Source organism: Oryctolagus cuniculus, chromosome 12, assembly GCF_051225735.1.
Source record: "Oryctolagus cuniculus isolate XC-2025 breed Fujian yellow rabbit chromosome 12, ASM5122573v1, whole genome shotgun sequence".
NCBI classification, from domain to species: domain Eukaryota; kingdom Metazoa; phylum Chordata; class Mammalia; order Lagomorpha; family Leporidae; genus Oryctolagus; species Oryctolagus cuniculus.
In genome coordinates, this window is record NC_142878.1 from 95,792,387 (window position 1) to 95,802,507 (window position 10,121).

Sequence of the window (10,121 nt, forward strand, 5' to 3'; positions counted from 1 at the left end):
TCCCAGCTAATCGGCTTCCCCTATCCAGCTTCCTCTGGGAGGCAGCAGATAATGGCTCAATTACTTGAGTCCCTGCCACCAACGTGGGAGATCCGGTTGGAGGTCCAGGCTCCCAGCTTTGACCTGGCCCAGCTGCAGCTGTTGTGGGCATTTGGAAAATGAACCAGAAGATGAAAGATCTATTCCTCTGTCACTTTGCCTTTCAAATAAATATACCAACATTTAAAAAGTAAAGAAAAAAGAATTTTATTAAAAAAAAAAACACTTGAGACGCCTGCAAGTTTGAGTTCCAGCTCCACTTCTGACTCCAGCTCCCTGCTAATGCACACCCTAAGAGTGAACCAGCAGATGGGATCTTTCTCTCCCTCTCTGTCTTCCTTAGCCTTCTGTCTCTGACTTTCAAATAAATTAAACAAATAATTTTTTTGTCGTAAAATAGGTCAGGATAGCAAGGAAGACGGGAGGAGGGAAAACAGAACAAGAAACTTTTCTTTCTCTGAGGTTGGTGTCTGAAGAATGGGGGGTTATTCAGGGTGAGCACAGACGCGTTAAAGCACTGTGGGGGCCCTGCCGGGACCCTCAGTGTCTCCCAGCTGTTGGGCAGGATCAGGAAAGGACACAGGGTGCCAGTAGGTTTAGCGGCATCGGGCACGGAGACCACAAATGCAGTCCTGCAGAGAGGAGGGTGCACCAAACACCGCCACTGCCAAAGCAAGCCTGGGTCCAGCGCTTCGGTGCCCAGTACTGTCCACCTGTGTCCTGCATTCTTAGGATGGCCCCAGGAGGTGAGAACCGTGGTTGACACTTGTGCAGCACCTGCTAAGTGACAAGCACTGCTCTGGGTTCTCAGGCATGGAGGATGTCACAGTGAAATTATCAGATTATCAGAGCACCCACCCTGATAGCCCTCCTGTGGTCACTGGGACAACTTCATACGGAAAAAGAATGTCAAGTGCCTCACATCTGGCACATGGAATGAGCTCTAGGGTGGGAGCTCTTCCTAATTTTAAGACAGAAAATAACTCTACCAGCGGCACAAAGAAAGAAAACGTTGCAGGCACCAGAGAAGCATTCAATCCACAGAGCAGGCATTCAGTAGGCTCGGCGGGCCCAAGGTGAAGCTGAGGCAAGAATGGAAATAGATGCTCGTTAATATCCACAGGCAAACCTGCTGCTGTCGCCATGGCCCCACACAGGAGCCTGGTGCACGTTCCCAGCTTCTAGTGCTGGTGGTCATCTGTCACCACTGGCAGCCTTGCTTTGTACAGCAAAAGAACCAGGAATTATTCCCTTTGTATATTCTGGAAGCAGATGGTTTGTTTCCATTAAGTTAATTCCACATGTAGATGTATGGCAGCTTGGGAGGAAACTAAAGAAAGAATGATGGTTTTAATTTTTCACTCCTAACTGTGTTGCTCTGAGATGGCTACACCGGGCTGTGTGTTACATGATTATCATGCTTCTGCCTCCTAAGGGTGACTACACCAAAGCTGAGAATCAGGAGACTTTGGTCCTCCTACTGGTTCCCCGCCCACCTGCCATGTGACCTTAGTCAGTCACCTCTTCTGCCTTTACTTCCCCTGTCCATAAAAAGGAGGAGAGTAACACAGGCCCCAGGCATCCTAGGCCTAACTAGAGACAAGCCGAGCAAAGCAACACAACACAGGGACACATCAGGGGCCAGCATCTGGCTCAGCCATTAAATGCCTGGGACCCCTGCATTTCACCTTCAGGCTCAGCTCTGCTCTGGATTCCAGCTTCCTGCCAGTGCACATCTTGGGAGGCCCTGAGTGATGGCTCACGTACTTGGATCCCTGTGACCCATGCGAGAGGCCTGAATTGAGTTCTGGCTTTGGCCTGTCCTGGCCCTGGCTGTTGCAGGCCTTTGGCCCTCTGGGAGTTAAAACAATCTATGGATAATCTTTGTCTCTCTCTCTCTGTCTTTCTGCCTTTCAGAGAAATGAAAGTAAATTTCTTTTTTTAAGATTTATTTTATTTGAAAAGCAGAGTTACAAAGAGAAAGAACAGAGAAAGAGAGAGAACTCTTCCATCTGCTGGTTCACTCCCCAAATGGCTCCAACAGCCAGAGCCGGAACAGGCTGGAGCCAGAAGCCAAAAGCCAGGAGCTTCCTCCAAGTCTCCCACAGGGACCCAAGCACTTGGACCACATTCCATTGCTTTCCCAGCATACTAGCAAGGAGCTGGGTCAGAAGTGGAGCAGCTGGGGCACAAACTGGTACCCACATGGGATATCAGTGCCACAGGCAGTGGCTCAACCAGCTACACCACAGTGCCAGCCTGAAAATAAACGTCTAAAGATTTTTAAGACCGACCAGGTATGGGCAAGACCCAGCGGAAAATTAAACTCGAGGCAGGGAAGAGAAGGTGACTGGGCTGCATGTCTGCCAATTGCCACCTGCCTGGTTGCCATGCATGTCACCCACACCCTGCATCACCAGCAGCAAACACCCAGTGGGGCTGCCCAGCACACAGATGACAGACAAGAGCATTTGCTCCTGGGGTAGCACTAGGACTTGCTGGGAAGAAAGCTGGGGAACTTTCTGGGGGGATGGAAATGTTCTGTATTATATCTTGACGAGGGCTTAGATTACACAATGACATGGGCCAGCATCTGTTGGACTCATCAGATGGAACATGTTAGACCTGCACGTTTCAGCACATACGCATTTTATCAAAAACATCCAGCTCAGAAGCACTCATCGGTGCTTCTGAATTCTGGAACTTTAGACAAGATACTGGAGGGGGAAGGGGAGGTATGCAGGTAGGAGGCCAGAGAGATGTGTCACAAAGCAAATGCAGCAGAATGCTAGGTATGGAAGCTACATAGCAGGCACACAATTGTTTAGATAGGATTCCTACAAGTCTGCAATGAATACTGTCCTGATAAAAGGCAGGAAAGAAAGGGATGGCTGGCACAGGACTGAGTTCCAGAAGAGTTCAAAGGCACAGCAACAGCAAAGGAAACAGCAGCCCAGAAAGGTGGAAAAGCTACACCTTGGCCTTGGCACTGTGGTGCCGAGGGTTAAGCAGCCTCCTGCAATGCCGGCATCCCAGATGAGCTTCAGTTCGAGACGTGGCTGTTCCACTCCTAATCCAGCTCCCTGCTAAAGAGCCTGGGAAAGCAGCGGAGGTTTCCCCAAGTGCTTGGGCCCCGGCTATCCACGTGGGAATCCTGGATGGAGTTCCTAGCTCCTGGCTTCAGCCTGGCCCAGCCCTCAAGGGCTGAGTCAGGAGGCCACCCTGGGCTGTGGGAACCATGGGATCGGCCTGCTCTCATCTCCCAGTCTCCAACTCAGTAACCAGTCTGCTGAGGATCTGACCCCTGTTCAGATTCAGTAATGGGAACCAAGGGCATTAAGGGGTCTGTCTCATGCCTGTAGCATGTGGTGTGTGATCTCCACCCCAACCAGTGTTGAACCAAACTAAAGGATGTCTAAACAGTAACTATGTAAAACATCGCTTGTGCAAGGCAACAACGCAAACTTCCCAGGGTCTGACGCACTGACCACACCTACCCTTGGTGGGGAGCAGTTTGGAGGTGACCTCCAGTGTCTCCAGGGGTTCCTGGCCAATGTTTTCTAAGGTGACGATGAGTTGCTCAGTCCCTGCGTTGAAGAGCTGCATAGACACGTTGGTAGATTTCTCGTCACCAGAGGAAGGCTGCAACAAGTGTACCAATCTAAACCAAAAGCAAGGAGAATAAACTGAAGGAAGAAACCAATGCTGTGTAGGAATGATTCACATCAGGAGCCGGTGCTGTGGTATAGTGGGTAAAGCTGCTGCCTGCAGCACAGCATCCTATGTGAGCGCCAATTCAAATCCTATCTGCTCCACTTCCAATCCAGCTCTCTGCCAATGTGCCTGGGAAAGCAGCGGAAAATGACCCAAGTACTTGGGCCTCTGCACCCATGTGGGAGACCCAGAAGAAACTCCTGGTTCCTGGCTTTGTCCTGGCCAAGCCCAGTCATTTGGGGAGTGAACCAGCAAATGGAAGTTCGATTCTGTCTGTCTGTCTGTCTCTCTCTCCCTTTCAATTAATTAAAAAAAAAAGATTCACATCAGGTTAAAGGGTGACCACATTTTGGTATTCAGAAATAGGAGCTAGAGGTGCTGGCACTGTGGTGCAGCCTGTTAATGCCCTGGCCTGATGTACCGTCATCCCATATGAGTGCCGGTTCTTGTCCTGGCTGCTCCACTTCCCATCCAGCTCTCTGTTATGGCCTGGGAAAACAGTGGGAGATGGACCAAGCCTTGGGGCCCCTGCACCCAAGTGGGAGACCTGGAGGAAGCTCCTGGCTCCTGGCTTTGGATAGGCACAGCTCCAGCCATTGCAGCCAATTGGGGAGTGAACCATTGGATGGACGACCCCCCCTCTGCATCTCCTTCTCTCTGTATAACTTTGACTTCCAAATAAATAAATAAATCTTTAAAAAAAGAAAAGAAATAGGATCTAGAGAATCTTGCCTTTAAATGAGAAATTCAGGAACCAACCATGCTGAGGACAAGTCGGGCTCTGTAAGCCAGGCACATGATGTGCCTCGGCTCCAGGCTCCCATCAGAGGCACTTTTTTCCCAAACCACTTTTTCCCAAACCTAATCCTGAAAAAAATAACAGCACAACAAGTCAAGGCAACTTCCTCTGCACCATCTGTAACAGAGTTCCTCGCTCCTAGGTCAGGGAAGAAAAGCCGATGCACAGCCTCCCTGCATGACCCCTGTGCGGCTCACATATCTGTCTTCCAGGGCGAACGTGTCAGGAGGTAACAAAACTCGGCCAGGACTAATCACTGGGCGTCTCACACAGCAGGGTGCCCAGGCCTTCTGTGCTGCAGGGGAGAGGGGCAGAGGGAGGCACCCACAGTGTAGGAGCCTCAGAGCTGTGAGGAATGGCACTGCTGCAAAGGCACACTTGGGAAGTGGCACTGGAACCCAGCTCCCACCGGCAGCACTGTCCTCCTTGGCCATGTGCTGGCCCCAGAGCCTTCCCAAGGCAGGAACGATGTTTCTGTCTGTTTGCTATCAGCTCCTAGCCTAAGAAAGGACTTCGAAGACCAATCCCATTCACATAGCTACAAAGAAAATAAAATAGCTTGGAATTTTTTAATTTATTTGGCAGATAGAGTTAGAGTGTGAGAGAAACAGAGAAAGTCTTCCTTTCACCCCCCACAATGGCCACCACGGCTGGAGCTATGCTGATCTGAAGCCAAGAGTCAGGAGCTTTTTCCTGGTCTCCAACATGGGTGCAGGCACCCAAGCACTTGGCCCATCCTCCACTGCCTTCATGGGCCACAGCAGAGAGCTGGACTGCAAGAGGAGCAACTGCGACTAGAACCACCGGCACCCATATGGAATGCTGGCACCGCAGGTGGAGGATTAACCAAGTGAACCATGGCATCAGCCCCAGCTAAGAATAAATTTAACCAAGAATTTTCAATATTGGAGAATCACAAAAGATTAAAGAAAGGAATAGAAGAGGACACCAAAACAACAACAACAAATTGAGAAGCTTCTGCACTGCAAAAGAGACACTCAGCAAAGTGAAGAGGCAACTAACAGTTGCAAAGTATGCAATTGATAAAGGATAACCTACCAGAAACTTTCAAGAAACTCAACAACAGCAAAACAAACCACCCACTCAAGAAATGGGCAAGGGACTTCAACAGGCTAAATATTTCAAGAAAGGAAATCTAAATGGCCAACAAACATATGCAGAAATGCTTAGGATCGGCCAGTGCCACGGCTCACTAGGCTAATCCTCCATCTGCGGCGCCGGCACCCAGGTTCTAGTCCCAGTCAGGGCGCCGGATTCTGTCCCGGTTGCTCCTCTTCCAGGCCAGCTCTCTGCTGTGGCCCAGGAGTGCAGTGGAGGGTGGCCTGGGTGCTTGGGCCCTGCACCCACTTGGGAGACCAGGAGAAGCACCTGGCTCCTGGCTTTGGATCGGCGCAGTGCACCGGCCACAGCGTGCTGCCGGAGTGGCAATTGGGGGGTGAACCACCGGAAAAAGGAAGACCTTTTTCTCTCTCTCTCTCTGACACTGTCCACTCTGCCTGTCAAAAAGAAAAAAAAAATGCTCAGGATCACTAGCCGTCAGGGAAATGCAAAGCAATACTACAATGGCCTTGTGAATGTGGGGAAAAAGGCACCCTAATCCACTGCTGGTGAGAATGTAAACTGGTATTGCCACTGTGGAAGACAGCATGGAGATCCCTCAGAAATCTGAATACGGACATAGCATATGACACAGCCATTCCACCCCTGGGAATATACCTAAGGGAAGTGAAATCAGCATATGAAAAAAGAGTTATCGCTGCCCCCGTATTTACTACAGCTCAAATCACAGCAGCAAAAATATGCAATCAGCCTAAATATCTATCGCCTTAAGACTGAATAAAGACATTATGGGCTATGTACATATGCAGACTGCATACATATACAGACTGCATAGCCTGGCTATTGTGCACCCTACTGCAATAAGCATAGGCCTATGAAAACCTCCCTGTCTATAATGATTTCTTGTTTTTTTTAAAGCTATAATACCAAATCTTTTGAGGTTTAACGGCTATTTTTTTGACAGGCAGAGTTGGACAGTGACAGAGAGAAAGGTTTTCCTTCCGTTGGTTCACCCTCCCCCCCCCCCCCAAATTGCCCTATGGCCGATGCACTGCACCGATCTGAAGCCAGGAGCCAGGTACTTCTCCTGGTTTCCCATGGGGTGCAGGGCCCAAGCACTTGGGCCATCCTCCACTGCCTTCCCGGGCCACAGCAGAGAGCTGGACTGGAAGATGAGCAACCGGGACAGAATCCAGCGCCCCAACTGGGACTAGAACCTGGTGTGCTGGTGCTGCAGGCAGAGGATTAGCCTAGTGAGCCGCAGCGCCTGCCAAAATACAGTTCTTGAAAACGCAGTGAAACTGACAAAACATTTATCCACAGGAAACAGGGGAAAAAAAGAGAACAGACTCCAGTGACTTAACAACAGAAATGACAGCGAGGACATTACTACCAACTTTACCAAAATAATAATCAAAAAGCACTGCAGAAAATCCACAGAGCCCTAACATCACACCAAATGCGAGGAACCCGAAACTGTCCTCCTAGACCAGGAAACGGACCAGCATTTTTGCCCTTGTTCCTCCAGTCCACAGTCTCAGAGGTCTAGAGCAGGGCGGCTGGGCCATCACAAAGCAAACACACGGGAACGCGGGGCCATTCCGGGAGGAGACAGAGCCACCTCTGCTCTCGCACAGCTGCTCGCACAGCACGACCGCGACGCCACTCGCACCGTCGGGACCCAGTGGGAAACCGCAACAGCCGCGCGTCACTCACCTCCAAGGGGGCCCGGTCTGCTGGCAGGACAGAGGCCCGCCAAGGCCGCTGCTTCCGGAAGGGGCCGAAGAAGAGAAACGCGCCTGGGAAACGGCGCGGCAGCCTCTCCTGATCCCGGCCTGGCCCTGGGGCCGCTGGGTCTCCCTCAGGCTCGGCCAGCAGCATCGCAGACAGCTACTCACGGCTCGTGCAGGCTCTCGGCAGGAGCGGACACGGCGCTGACTCCCACCTGAGCACCACTGGGCTGTAGGCGCCAGGTGACCGGGTGCACTTCCGGGTCACAGCGCCAGGTGCAGGCGCACTCCCCACTGGCCGTCACCACGGCGACACAGGATGCTTCTGCACACTGCCCCATCCAGCCTCCGAAGTTCCAGGACTGCTTCCAGTCTTGCCTCTCCAGGGTTCTCTGGGAGAAGCTGGGCCATCAGCGTCTGCATCCCTGAGTCACAGCCTGGATAGTGTCTGTTTCATTTGACAGGTTTTCTTCTAGATGCTCAGTTAGTTGTCACAGATCAGGGGGAATATATGATATTTATCGCTTGGGGACTGGCTTATTTCACTCACCATGATGTTTTCCAGATTCCTCCATTTTGTAGCAAATGACTGGATTTCATTTTTTACTGCTATATACTATTCTTTAGAGTACATATCCCATAATATCTTTATCCAGTCTTCTGTTGATGGGCATTTAGGTTGAGTCCATGTCTTAGCTATTGTGAATTGAGCTGCTTATCTAAGTACCTGAATATATATAAATTATTATATGTATAATATAATATACATATATATTATTTATCTAATTACCTATATATATATATATATCTCAGGGCTCACACATTTTTTCATTCTGGAATCCTTATTTGTTTTATTGTTTTGGCTTACCACAGCTGCATTTTCCTTTGTTTTTGAGCTGTTCACCAAAAGTTTGCTTGTTTCAAATTTAATTATTTGTTTATTCATTTATTTATTCTTTTAAAAACAAAACTGCATTTGACATAGTATCGCTTATGATACAAGAAACACATTAAATTGGAGTTTTATGATTAGAAAACTACAGGGAACACCTACCCTTATGATCTATGTGTCTGGGAAAAGTGAAGGAGAAGGATTTTAAGTTTATCCAAAATGAATTTGACTACAATTTTTTTGTTTAAATCATTTGAAATGCTGAAGCCCCTTGGCCAGTATTGAGAGGCACAAACCAGAAAATCAGTTCTCCTGTTACTAAGCTCTATATCAGATCTGGCTACAGCCTCTTTGCTTGTTTGTTTTGCATTTTAATGCATTACATTTCATTTTGGCTTATAAATATTAATATGTTACATTTTGACTTCGTTCTACATAATTTTACATAATTGTAAAAATGGTCTTCTTTAATCAGGGCACTGGCATTTAACCTTCTGGAATCATACTTTTTTTTGTTTTGTTTTGTTTTGGCTTCCAGCAGCCAGCTGTTTATGGGCTGTTACACACTTTTTGTGTGTGGCACAAAGGAGAAAAATCTGCTTCTCTCATTGCAAAACTCCATATCAGATCTGGATACAGCCTCTTTGTTTATTTGCTTTTTTAGGTATTTTTAATGTATTATATTTCATTTCAGTTTATATATTTTATTATGTTACTTTTTGACTTCACGCCAGATTAAAGAATTTTGGTAATTGAATTAATTTTCTTTTTTAAATCAGGTCTCAGGCATTTCACCTTCTGCAATCCTACTTTCGTTTTCTTATTTTCCCTTACAGCAGCCAACTTTTCCTTTGTTAATGAGCTATTGCCCCTTTTATTCCTTGTTTTCAATCTATTCATTTGTTTATATATTTATTCTGTCATAAACAACAATAAAATTGACATTGTATCACTTATGATACAATAAAACACAAAAAAATTGGAGTTTTATGATTAGAAAACTTTTGGGAACACCTACCCTTATGCTGTATGCATCCGGGTAAAATAAATTTTAACTGTATTGTGCAAGAGAAGGATTTTAATTTCTCCAAAATGAATCTTACTGCGATTTTCTTGTTAAATCATTTGGAATCCTAAAACAACTTGTCTGGTTTTTGGTTGCACAAACAAGAAAAATCTGGTTCTCTTGTTGCTAACTTCCATATCAGTTCTGGCTGCAGACTGTTGGTTTATTTGGTATTTCATTTCATTTGGGCTTATAAATTTTATTATTTTACATTTTGGGTTCAGGCTGCATAATGGAATTCTGGTAATTATGCAAATACCCTTTCTTTTTATCAGGGCGCTGGCATTTTACCTTCTGGAATTCTAGATTTTCTTTTATTGTTTTGGCTTCAACTAGTCAATATTTTCTTTGTTTATGGACTGTTCACCACATTATTTTGACTTTAAATTTATTTGTTTATTCATTGGATTATTTATTCTGTCCTAAATAAAAACACATTTGACATAATATCCAATATGATACCTAAAACAGCAAATTGGAGATTTGTGATGAGAAAACTACCCTTATGATCTATCTTATGGGAAAAATGAAATTTAAGTGGGAGAGAAGAATTTTAAATGTCTCTAAAACAAGTTTAACTGCAGTTTTCTTATTAAAATCATTTGGAATTCAAAATCAGCAATCTTGGCCTGTTTTGGGTGCCACAGACTAGAAAAAGCTGGTTCTCTTGTTACAGAGCTCCATATCAGTTCTGGCTACAGCCTCTTTGGCTGTGGTGGTTTTCTCTTTTTTTTTGTATTTTTTCATGTATTGCACTGCATTTCGGTTTATGAATTTTATTACGTTACATTTTGGCATCAT

At 46.7% G+C, this 10,121-nt stretch overlaps 1 long non-coding RNA gene across 4 annotated transcripts in view; it reads right to left on the reverse strand.

Moving 5' to 3' along the window:
* Positions 1-10,121, reverse strand: part of LOC103346435 (NBPF family member NBPF3) — a 270,838-nt gene that overhangs the window by 144,787 nt on the left and 115,930 nt on the right. The gene's annotated exons all lie outside the window — the stretch shown is intronic.